The 9,374-nt window shown below is 51.3% G+C and overlaps 1 non-coding gene across 1 annotated transcript; it reads left to right on the forward strand.

Moving 5' to 3' along the window:
- Positions 1–835: 835 nt before the first annotated feature.
- On the forward strand, positions 836–908 carry Trnak-uuu (transfer RNA lysine (anticodon UUU)). Its single transcript has one exon. It is a non-coding gene; the product is annotated as a tRNA-Lys (tRNA).
- Positions 909–9,374: the final 8,466 nt, after the last annotated feature.

Genomic DNA, 9,374 nt, shown 5'->3' on the forward strand with positions numbered 1-9,374 from the left:
GCCGGCGGCGAGACGCCGAACGAAAGCGTGCGAAGCGAGCCGAGCACCCCGAAGCCGATCTGGCGCGGGGACGCGCGATGCGCGAGCGAGCACGGGCCCTCGAATTCGATTGGCCGGACGCGCGCTTCAAGCGAGACTTCCTGGACCGCAGCTTCGGATATAGCTGCGCGGTGTGCGATCGACTGTGGTTCGACAACAACCTGAGCCCCATCTCGGGCGTGCGCAACGCCGCCAACAAGTTGAACGCGTTGCGGGTTCTTTGGAACGAGTTCGGAAGACAGATCATCATCATCAGTGAAAGTGCTTTGCACTTAAAAACGGCCAGACCTCCGTGGGTCGGCTGGCGCGTGCTCTCTCGCTGCCGTCTCCTTCGCTCGGCTCTGCAGTTTAGTCGTGCGCGCCGCCTCATAGCATCAGCCCGTGCTTCGCACTTCCTCATACTCCCCTTCGGGGAAATGCGGGTTTTTTTTTCTTGCACCTATATGCTTCTACAACACGTAAGGCGAGTGCGACATGATCATGCCCCGCCACGGTGGTCTAGTGGTTATGGCGCTCGACTGCTGACCCGAAGGTCGCGGGATCGAATCCCGGCCGCGGCGGCTGCATTTTCGATGGAGGCGAAAATCTTTGAGGCCCGTGTACTTAGATTTAGGGGCACGTTAAAGAACCCCAGGTGGTCGAAATTTCCGGAGCCCTCCACTACGGCGTCTCTCATAATCATATAGTGGTTTTGGGACGTTGAACCCCAGATATTATTATTATTATGCGACATGATCTTTTTTTGCGTTTTTATGCCTCTACAATACGTAGCTGCTCTCGAGTGCGATCTGTGCGAGCCCCGGTAGCTCAGCCGGTAGAGCGTTAGGCTTTTACCCTAACGGTCCAGGGTTCGAGCCCCTGCTCGGGCGAGTGCTATATAGTTTTTTTACTTGCGCCTATATGCCTCTACAACACGTAGGGCGAGAGCGACATGATCTTTTAGATGTGAAGCATCTTATAGCGGAGTTCAGTCCGGTGGTGGTGGTGGTGGTGGTGGTGTGCGGCGTGACCACCCTTACTGCGCACGCGCAAACCTTCTCCACTCCCTCTCTCCCCTTTCCCTCTCACATCACCTCTCCCCTTCCCTTACCCCTTCCCTTTCCCCTCTCCCCTCCCCCTTCCCCCTCCCATTTCCCTTTCCCCTTCCCCTCTCTCAATTCCCCCTCTCCACTTCCCCTCTCCCCTTTCCCCTCACCACTCCACCTCTGAAACGCGGGCTCTACATGCCGAAACACTGCTTCGCATCGCCTCATGGTCCCCTTTAGCGGGAGATGGCGTGATTTTTTTTTTGCGTTTTTATGCCTCTACAATAGGAAGCTGCTCTCGAGTGCGATCAGTGCGAGCCCGGGTAGCCCAGTCATTCTGCTTCCGACAGCGTTCTGAAAGGATGGCAGGGTCATGGGCTCCAGCGTAGCGGCGATAGCGGCCAGTCTTAGCCGCGGAAACAGGAACGGGGATAACGATTACCAGTTTATTTTGCCGGAACTGCCAAAAGGACGACTGGTTATCAACGCCTTGTTTTTACACGGTGATGTATACGAGCGAGGCCATACGTGGTCGGAGATTTCAGGGACGCAATGACGCCAACGGGCCTGCTTCCGGATGTGGTAAGCCTCGGTGCGTACCAGGTTAACCACGTGTGGGCGGTGACATTCAATGATGCCGCTCCCGCGAAACGCCTGCTCGCCTTGAAGGAGCTGCAGGTGAAGGGGCGCCGCTGCGTCGTCGTCGACCCACAGGACCAGCAGGTGCGGCTGCGAATACACTGGCTGCTTCACGGGGTGAGCGACGAAGAAGTACGGACGGCGGTTTCGGCTTTCGGCAAGGTGGTGGAGGTGAGCCCGGAGCGGTGGCGTGTCCCGGGCATGTCCGACAAGTGTTCGACCACAAGAATAGCCCTCCTGAAGCTGAAAAGCGGCGTCAAGGTCGAAGACTTTCCGCACCAGATCAGGATCGATGGAGAACTGGCCTTGATGGTTGTGCCTGGTCGGCCGATGCAATGCTTGCGCTGCCAAGGCACAGGGCACGTCCGCCGAGAGTGCAAGGTCCCCCGTTGCTCACGCTGCAAACGCTTCGGACACGTCGAAGCCGACTGCGTTAGAACGTACGCCAGTGCAATGGGGCCAGCGATGAATGAGGTGATGGCTGAGCACGTCATTGACGCGGGCGAGGCGGAGAACGCCGCCAAAGGGGTCGGAAGCCCAGTGGTCCCTGTGACTACTGGAGGGGCGGCGCTGGCAGACACACCCAAGGTTCCGGAGGCTCTCCAGCATTTGACTACACCGGCCAGCGCCCGTCAGTGGTCGAGCCTGAGCGGGTCGAGAGGGACGTGGTTCCAGTGGGGGCAGCCGACACAACGGAGGGTCAGGGAGAGACGGCGGCGGACAGCTAGGACGAGATGTGCGTGAGCAGCGCCACGCTAAAACGTCCACTCGACGACTCAGGGGAGCTGGACGGGGCGTCGTCCACCAACAGGCACGAGCCGCCTGCGAAGGCGCCGCAAGGGAGGCGGCTTAGTCTCAAACCTAACCGAAAGTTCCTACCGACTGGAGACTGGCGGACAAGGCAAAAGGAAACAGCGCCGGGAAGCAGGATGGTCCTGGAGGCGGCTAGCCGAGGGCTGGTCGTGAAAGGTAAGCACCATGCTCCGGGCCTACTCCTTTAGCGAATAAGTCACCATGGCACTGACTCTGCCATTCAGCATAGCTACGCTTAACGTCGGAGGGTTGGGGGCTAGGCGTAGGCAAAGTCAGCTCTTGCGGTTGCTCACAGACCAAGACATACACATCCTAGCCGTCCAGGAAACCAAGGCAGACGGAGAGAAGGAGACCGGGAGCATGGTGCGCCGTTTCACTGACCGATATTACGCGGTTGTAAGCCATGCGATAGGAACGTCCGCGGGTTGTGTTGTTTTGTGAAAAAATTGCAAAGCCTTCTTGTGCAAAGTGTTTTTTCATGCCAGTCAGGCAGAATTGTTTATTGTGACTTTGTTTATTGTGCCACTGAATTCAGAGTAATATGCGTATACGCACCGAATAGTGTAGAAGAGCGTGCTCAGTTTTTTTCTAACCTGTTTCAGTGGACAAAGTGTGATAAGAGGGTGGTTTTGTTAGCGGATTTCAACTGTATTTTAAGTGCTCGCGATAGAGTCAATAGCACTGGCTTTCGTGACAAATGCAGTGACGTGCTAGGTAAATTAATAAACGAAAATGACTTGGATGACGTGTATGAATGTGTCGTAGCAAATCGCGAAGTGATGTACAGCCGCAGCCACGTCTGTGTATAGCGCTCGAGCGGCCGGCTCTGCTCTGCGGGGCGACACCTTGCGGCCGTTGCGGGCTGTGACGTGGCATGCACAGGAGCATGCGCGGCCTAATAGACACGCAAACCTGCTCTGCACGAGCGACAACGTTGAAAGGTGTGCTTGTTTAACCAAAAACGCACGCTCCCTCAAGGCGCTTTCGGCATGTCGGTTCCAAAAGATGCGTCTAGACAGATAACACGCGCCTGACTGTTTCGCAAGAAACGATGCACGCTTTCTGGCTATTCTAAGGTATGCGATTATACGAAGATATGATAACGCCACCAGCTGCGTAAAATGAGATCCTAGACGTTGATTTTTTCTACCACTTTTTGCCGACTCTCTGTAGTGATCAATAATAATAGTATCCAGGGTTTCACATCCCTTAATCATGATATGATGATCATAAGGGGCGCCGTAGTGGAAGGCTTATAGTAATTCAGACTAAACATGGAAGCACAGAAAGGACATCTTTTATTTTTGCTTAAATCAAAAGGGGGAAATGGCGTCGTTTTATCCCCTAATAGAAAATGGGTCCCCCCATGTTCCGTTTGACACTTACGATCCTCGTGGGAAGCGAGTCGTACAGCCTATTCACGAGGTCTGGCAGCTGTCGGAGATGGTCCCACTCCTCTTGAATAGCTATCCAAAGGGCGTCTAGTTAGCTGCGGCTAGACCCGCTTTTTTGGCTAGGTGTGACTTCATTAGTCCCCATATATTTTCAATTATATTTAAATCGGGGCTTCTCGAGGGCCAGTTCAGCCTTGCCACACCTAAATCATTCAACATCTGCTGCACCGCCTTTGACGTGTGAATTGGTGCGTTGTCCTGTTGAAGCCAGTATAGTCCGTCCGGGAAGGGGCTATCGAGAACGATCGGAATGAGCACTGTCTGCGAAACGTCCATGTACGTTTCTGATGTCATTGTTTCTCGAAATCGATGCAGTGGTCCCAAACCTGTGTGGCTTATCGCGCCCCATACGTGGACCGTGGTGCGACCGGTTGAACGAGTGCCCAAGATATTGCGCTCGTCGTACCTGCGGGAAATGTGTCATTGACACATGCATTAAACTGACAGCTACTGCGTATGCATATGTAAAAGAGGTTTCATTCCGGTAAAAAAAAGCAAGGAAGAAGTTAAAAAGAGAAATGACTGAAGATAAAAGAAGCAGGGTAAGGCAAATCCCGTGACCATGCAGCAAAAAAGGCAGTATTACTGGCTATGGCGAAGTAAAGCTGCATTATAAAGCAGGTCATAACTTCTAATAAGTTTTAGGGTTTGCATAAAATACTTTCATTTTCAGCAGTGCTGTTCCAGGAAGTATATGCAGTGAGCTACACAGCGTTCACAGTCACACAATTATAGGAATGCATGACATACCGGCAGTTCTGAGGACGCCACACCCTTCTCTGCTGGTCCCAGCGGGTGCAGAAAGAAGCCTCATCAGTAAAGACAGCCGCGCGCCAGTTGTCTGGGCTCCAGGATTCCACCGCAGATGCAAATTGAAGCTGCTCATTTCTGTGTTGTTCGTCCAACATCACTTTTTGGGCCGATATTTTCCTCACTATACCGGCTTCGTGAAGCCTTCTCTTGATTGTTTAAGTCTGACGTTTTCTAGTCCCACTTCATCCCTTATTTCCTTGGCGCTGAGATAAGGGTCCACGACCGCTGCTGCCACGATCAAACGGTCCTGATCTTCCGATGTTACCCGCCCTCGATTTCCACGAGGAGCGTCGCTAATTCTTCCTTCATTTTTGTACGCCTGAAGGATCCTATTGACAGTGCATATAGACGTCAGACACTGGAGTTTCCAAGATGTGTGGCGCCACCTGTCGGAGAAGTATTGAGTAGTGCATAGACCGACTCTCTCGCACAGTTTGCTATGAGACCAGGTGCAACTAGCGAGAGCGAAACCACGATTGAGCTTAATATCGCGTGTGTTTGCGCATTTAGCACTTAGAACGAGAGCTGTGAATTGTTCTCCGCTAGTCGGACGCGCCACCGAGCCGTCGTGAAGTGCTTGCTGGATCACTCGCCTGAATGACGGCGAAAACAGCAGCAGACGAGAGCCCTCCGCACGCTACGAAGAAACTCCGCAAAAGACGCACTGTTGCGTTGTGAATTGCCACGGACGTAAAAGACGGAATAACAACGTTCAGTTTTACCGATTTCCATAGTTGTCGTACGAAGAAGAAAGGCGAGAGCGCTGGATACGGGCCGTTGCGAGCGTGTTGGGTAAGCGAAGTACCCGCGTTCTCCACAGCCGGTGGCATGAATGTGTGGCTCTGCTGTTGTCTTGCGTAGCCCTGATGCAAAACCGTGGTAACCTTGACTATGAAGCTCAGCAGAGGCTCAGACCGCGGTGCTTGTCGTGTAACACGAAGTGAGCAGCTAGAGGCAGACTGGAGACGCGTGATACGCACACCGCGACGAGTTGGTCGTCACAACACAGCATCGCGGACGTACGTACGTTTTGAAGGCTTAGAGTTCTGGTTCTAACTAGCTAACACCACGTGCGTCATACAAGTAAATCGCAGAATGTTGGTCGTGACCCCCTTCAGGTTTGTTTCGCCCGTGTCCTCCGCGGTTGCCCTAGCTATCTCGGAGGCCACGGTTTTGCCTTTGGTTGTATCCCGCGAAAGTGGACGCGCACGTATCCCCATTTGCAGTACATACATACGGAAGACGACCATCAAGAGACCATTTGAGGATGCGTAATAAAACACACCAATGCACAGGAAGCGAGAGATGAATTAAGGGAGAATGCAACTGAAAAGGCGAAAATCGCCGGAGCCATTCGCCCCTGATGAACCGAGTTTTGTACCACTGATCGTAAGATGCATAGCTAAGTAAATTGATCGTGTATGTAGGTACTTTATCGCTGTGGCATACGTATATACCCGATTTTAACGCATTTAGGCTCTAGAGAACGGATGTCGGAGGGCTTGCCTCGAACTCGGTGTCGTGTGATGCTCGCTTGTACTTGCGAGTTGCAGCGCGCGGGAATAACTAAAACTTATTTTGCATTGTACTCGTAGTTCGCTTTGATCAGCTTCCTTTGTTTCTGAAGCGTGGATTGGCGGAAGAAGCTTTCCAGGTCCTTGATTTTCAGGAAACCGCGCCTCGACACCAACGAAAGAGGAGGGTTATATTGCGGCCTATGCACATTCGCTTGCGGGCGGCTCTCTTTGCACTACAAAGTTAGTGCCAGGGCTACGATGAGGGCGCTGGTGGCGGTGTTTTTCGCAGCGCCGCCTGGGCAGAGTCTGACGTCTATAGGGCGCCGGGTAGCTGCACATATTGCCCTTTGCGACACTGTGCGCCCCATTATAGCAATTGCGCGACGCTCATCCGCTGTTAGCCGGGGAGCCATGGCGAAGCCAAATTCGGCAAAAAGGCTTGATATGTCTACCTCAAATACAGACAGCAGGCATGTGATCTCGTCTTAACATTGGCGGATTGTATTATCTGCGATGGGTGTAGAAATACTTTTTTTTTTATGCGATGTGCCGCGACGGAATCGCACGCGTTATCATTCACGTGCGGCTTTCCCTTGCCACCGGGCGAGGTAAGGCGCTCGAGCGCTATACACGGACGTGGCGGCAGCTCTACACGCGATTTCAAGGCAATAGCCATGAACGTTTAAACCGCACATACCTATCCCTAGATATTTTGCCATGTGTCACGATTTTTCGGTTGAGCCAGTGTCGTTTTCAGATCACTGTTTGGTTGCGTGTCACATAGGCATGAAGAAACAGCGTAAGGCTTTCAACTGGGATTTATGGAAACTGAACGCATTGCTATTAAAAGATGAACCATTTTTAGAAGCATTGCACGAGGCCATTAATGAAGTGCTTATGGAAAAAACGGAAACTGTAGCAGAGAAATGGGAGTGTTTAAAGCAGAAGGTGAAAACGAAAGTGCTAGACAGATCGAGCACGCTAAAATTCGAAGCGCAAATAAAAGAAAGAAGTTTCAAGAAAACACTGCAGCAGCTGATAAACCTAGAAAGTCGGGAGCCTGGGACTTGTAAAGACGAGGTGTGCAGTGCCAAGGAAAAATTAGAACAGTATGACAGAGAGCGTTATCAAGGCGCCTGGGTTCGCGCTCGAGCAAATGATCTTGCCGCGGGGGAGACGCCGACTAAAAAGGCGCTTGGTCTCGAAAAAGCGTAAGGACGCCGAAACCACATCGATAAGGTCTATTGCAACGGGACTCTCGCGAACGACAATGAAACCATCGAACGGGCTTTTTTTTGCGTATTATCAGTCACTCTTTGCAGTTCGAAAAGCGAATGTACATGGTTTTAAAGAAGAGTTTCTTAAGCGCATGCCGCGGCTTAGTGACGACACAGAAAAGCTTTTAGAAGGCAAAATAACGGAAGGCGAAGTGGAACGCGCGATTGGTCATTTGAACCCCGGAAAGTCACCGGGACCCGATGGCCTAACCGCTGCGTGGTATAAGACGTTTAGAACAGAATTGTCCCCTGGGTTAGCTGAGCTGTTCAATGAGGCGTACGAACGGAAAACTCTGCCGCCCTCCTTTGGCAAAGCGCATACGATATTAATTCCTAAAACGGACGAAGGGGAAAAACTTCAACTGGTGACATCGTATAGGCCCATATCGCTGACCAATGTTGACTACAAGATTTTTCTGAAGGTTCCGGCAGCACGACTTCAACTTGTCATTAAAGAAATTGTTGGAGAGCACCAAACTTGTGGAATCAAAGGCAGAACTATTAGCTCAAACATTCAAAAGATGCGGTGTGTGCTAGAGTGTTGCGACGAGGAGTTACTTGGCGTTGCTGTGCTCCAGATAGACCTGGAGAAACCTTTTGATTGTGTTGCGCATGATATTTTGTTTGTCATCTTAGATCATATTAATGTTGGTACCATCATCAAGGAGGGAGTGGCCTTGGCGTACCAGAACTGCACAACACGTTTAATTGTTAAGTCTTTGGGGGCCTCCATTCACGTAATGCGTTCTGTGCGTCAAGGCTGCCCCCTCAGTCCACTTTTGTTTTGTATTTACATCGAAGCGATGTGCTTAGCGATAACTGAAAACGAAAAAATACGTGGCTTCAGCTTGGCGGCAGTGGAAGTTAAGCTGCTGGCATATGCAGATGACATTGCGGTGTGTTGTACGAACAAAGAAAGTGTAGAGGAAACGATGAGTGTTGTGAAACATTTTTGTAGCGTCACAGGGAGCCGCGTAAACTGGGGGAAATCCCTTGGGCTTTGGCACGGAAGGTGGCCTTCAAAGCCGGACCATTTTGCGAATGTGCACTGGACGGAAACACTGACAAAGTATCTCGGTGTTCCCCTTGAACGTCATAACGGCAGGGAGGAGTATTTGTCGCGTCAAACAAAAGAGACGAAGGAAAAAACAGACATGTGGGAAGGCATGAACCTGTCTGTTTCTGCTAGGGCTACTGTGTGCAACATGTTTTTTATCACTAAACTATGGTATGTAATGCAGGTGCTACATTGTTCAAGGATCAACGTGGAAAGGCTGCACAGAGTGTTCGCAGTTTTTATATGGGGCTCGGAATGGGAAAGGTGCAGACGGACTAATTTGTTCAGACGCGTGAAGGACGGGGGTCTCGGTTTGGCGCACCTGTTTGTGAGAGAATAAGTAAATAGATTTTTGTTTTTCCGTGACATCAGGGATCCGTTTTTGCGTACGGTATGCCAGCTCAGGTTAGGCAGTGCCTTACCAGATCTTGTTGTCACTACGGATAGCCGGCCCGTGACGTTGCGTGGCTATCTCAAGGAAGTGGTAAACAGTGTACGTTTTTTATATGTTCGTCTTTCGTTGGACTATCTAGCAAGTGTTAGAAGAAAAGAATTGTACAAAGATGTATGTGATATGGTTTTGCCAGTACCATTGTACAGGGCCATATAGAGTGGAAGACCGGGACAAAATGTACTGAAGCGTGCGAGAAACATGCAGGTACCTACAGGGGTGAAAACATTTTCTTTAAAGGGGTCATGAACCACTTTTCCAAGTAATGATCTAATGGCCTCAGTATCGG

Source organism: Rhipicephalus sanguineus, chromosome 1 (assembly GCF_013339695.2).
Source record: "Rhipicephalus sanguineus isolate Rsan-2018 chromosome 1, BIME_Rsan_1.4, whole genome shotgun sequence".
Lineage (NCBI taxonomy): Eukaryota > Metazoa > Arthropoda > Arachnida > Ixodida > Ixodidae > Rhipicephalus > Rhipicephalus sanguineus.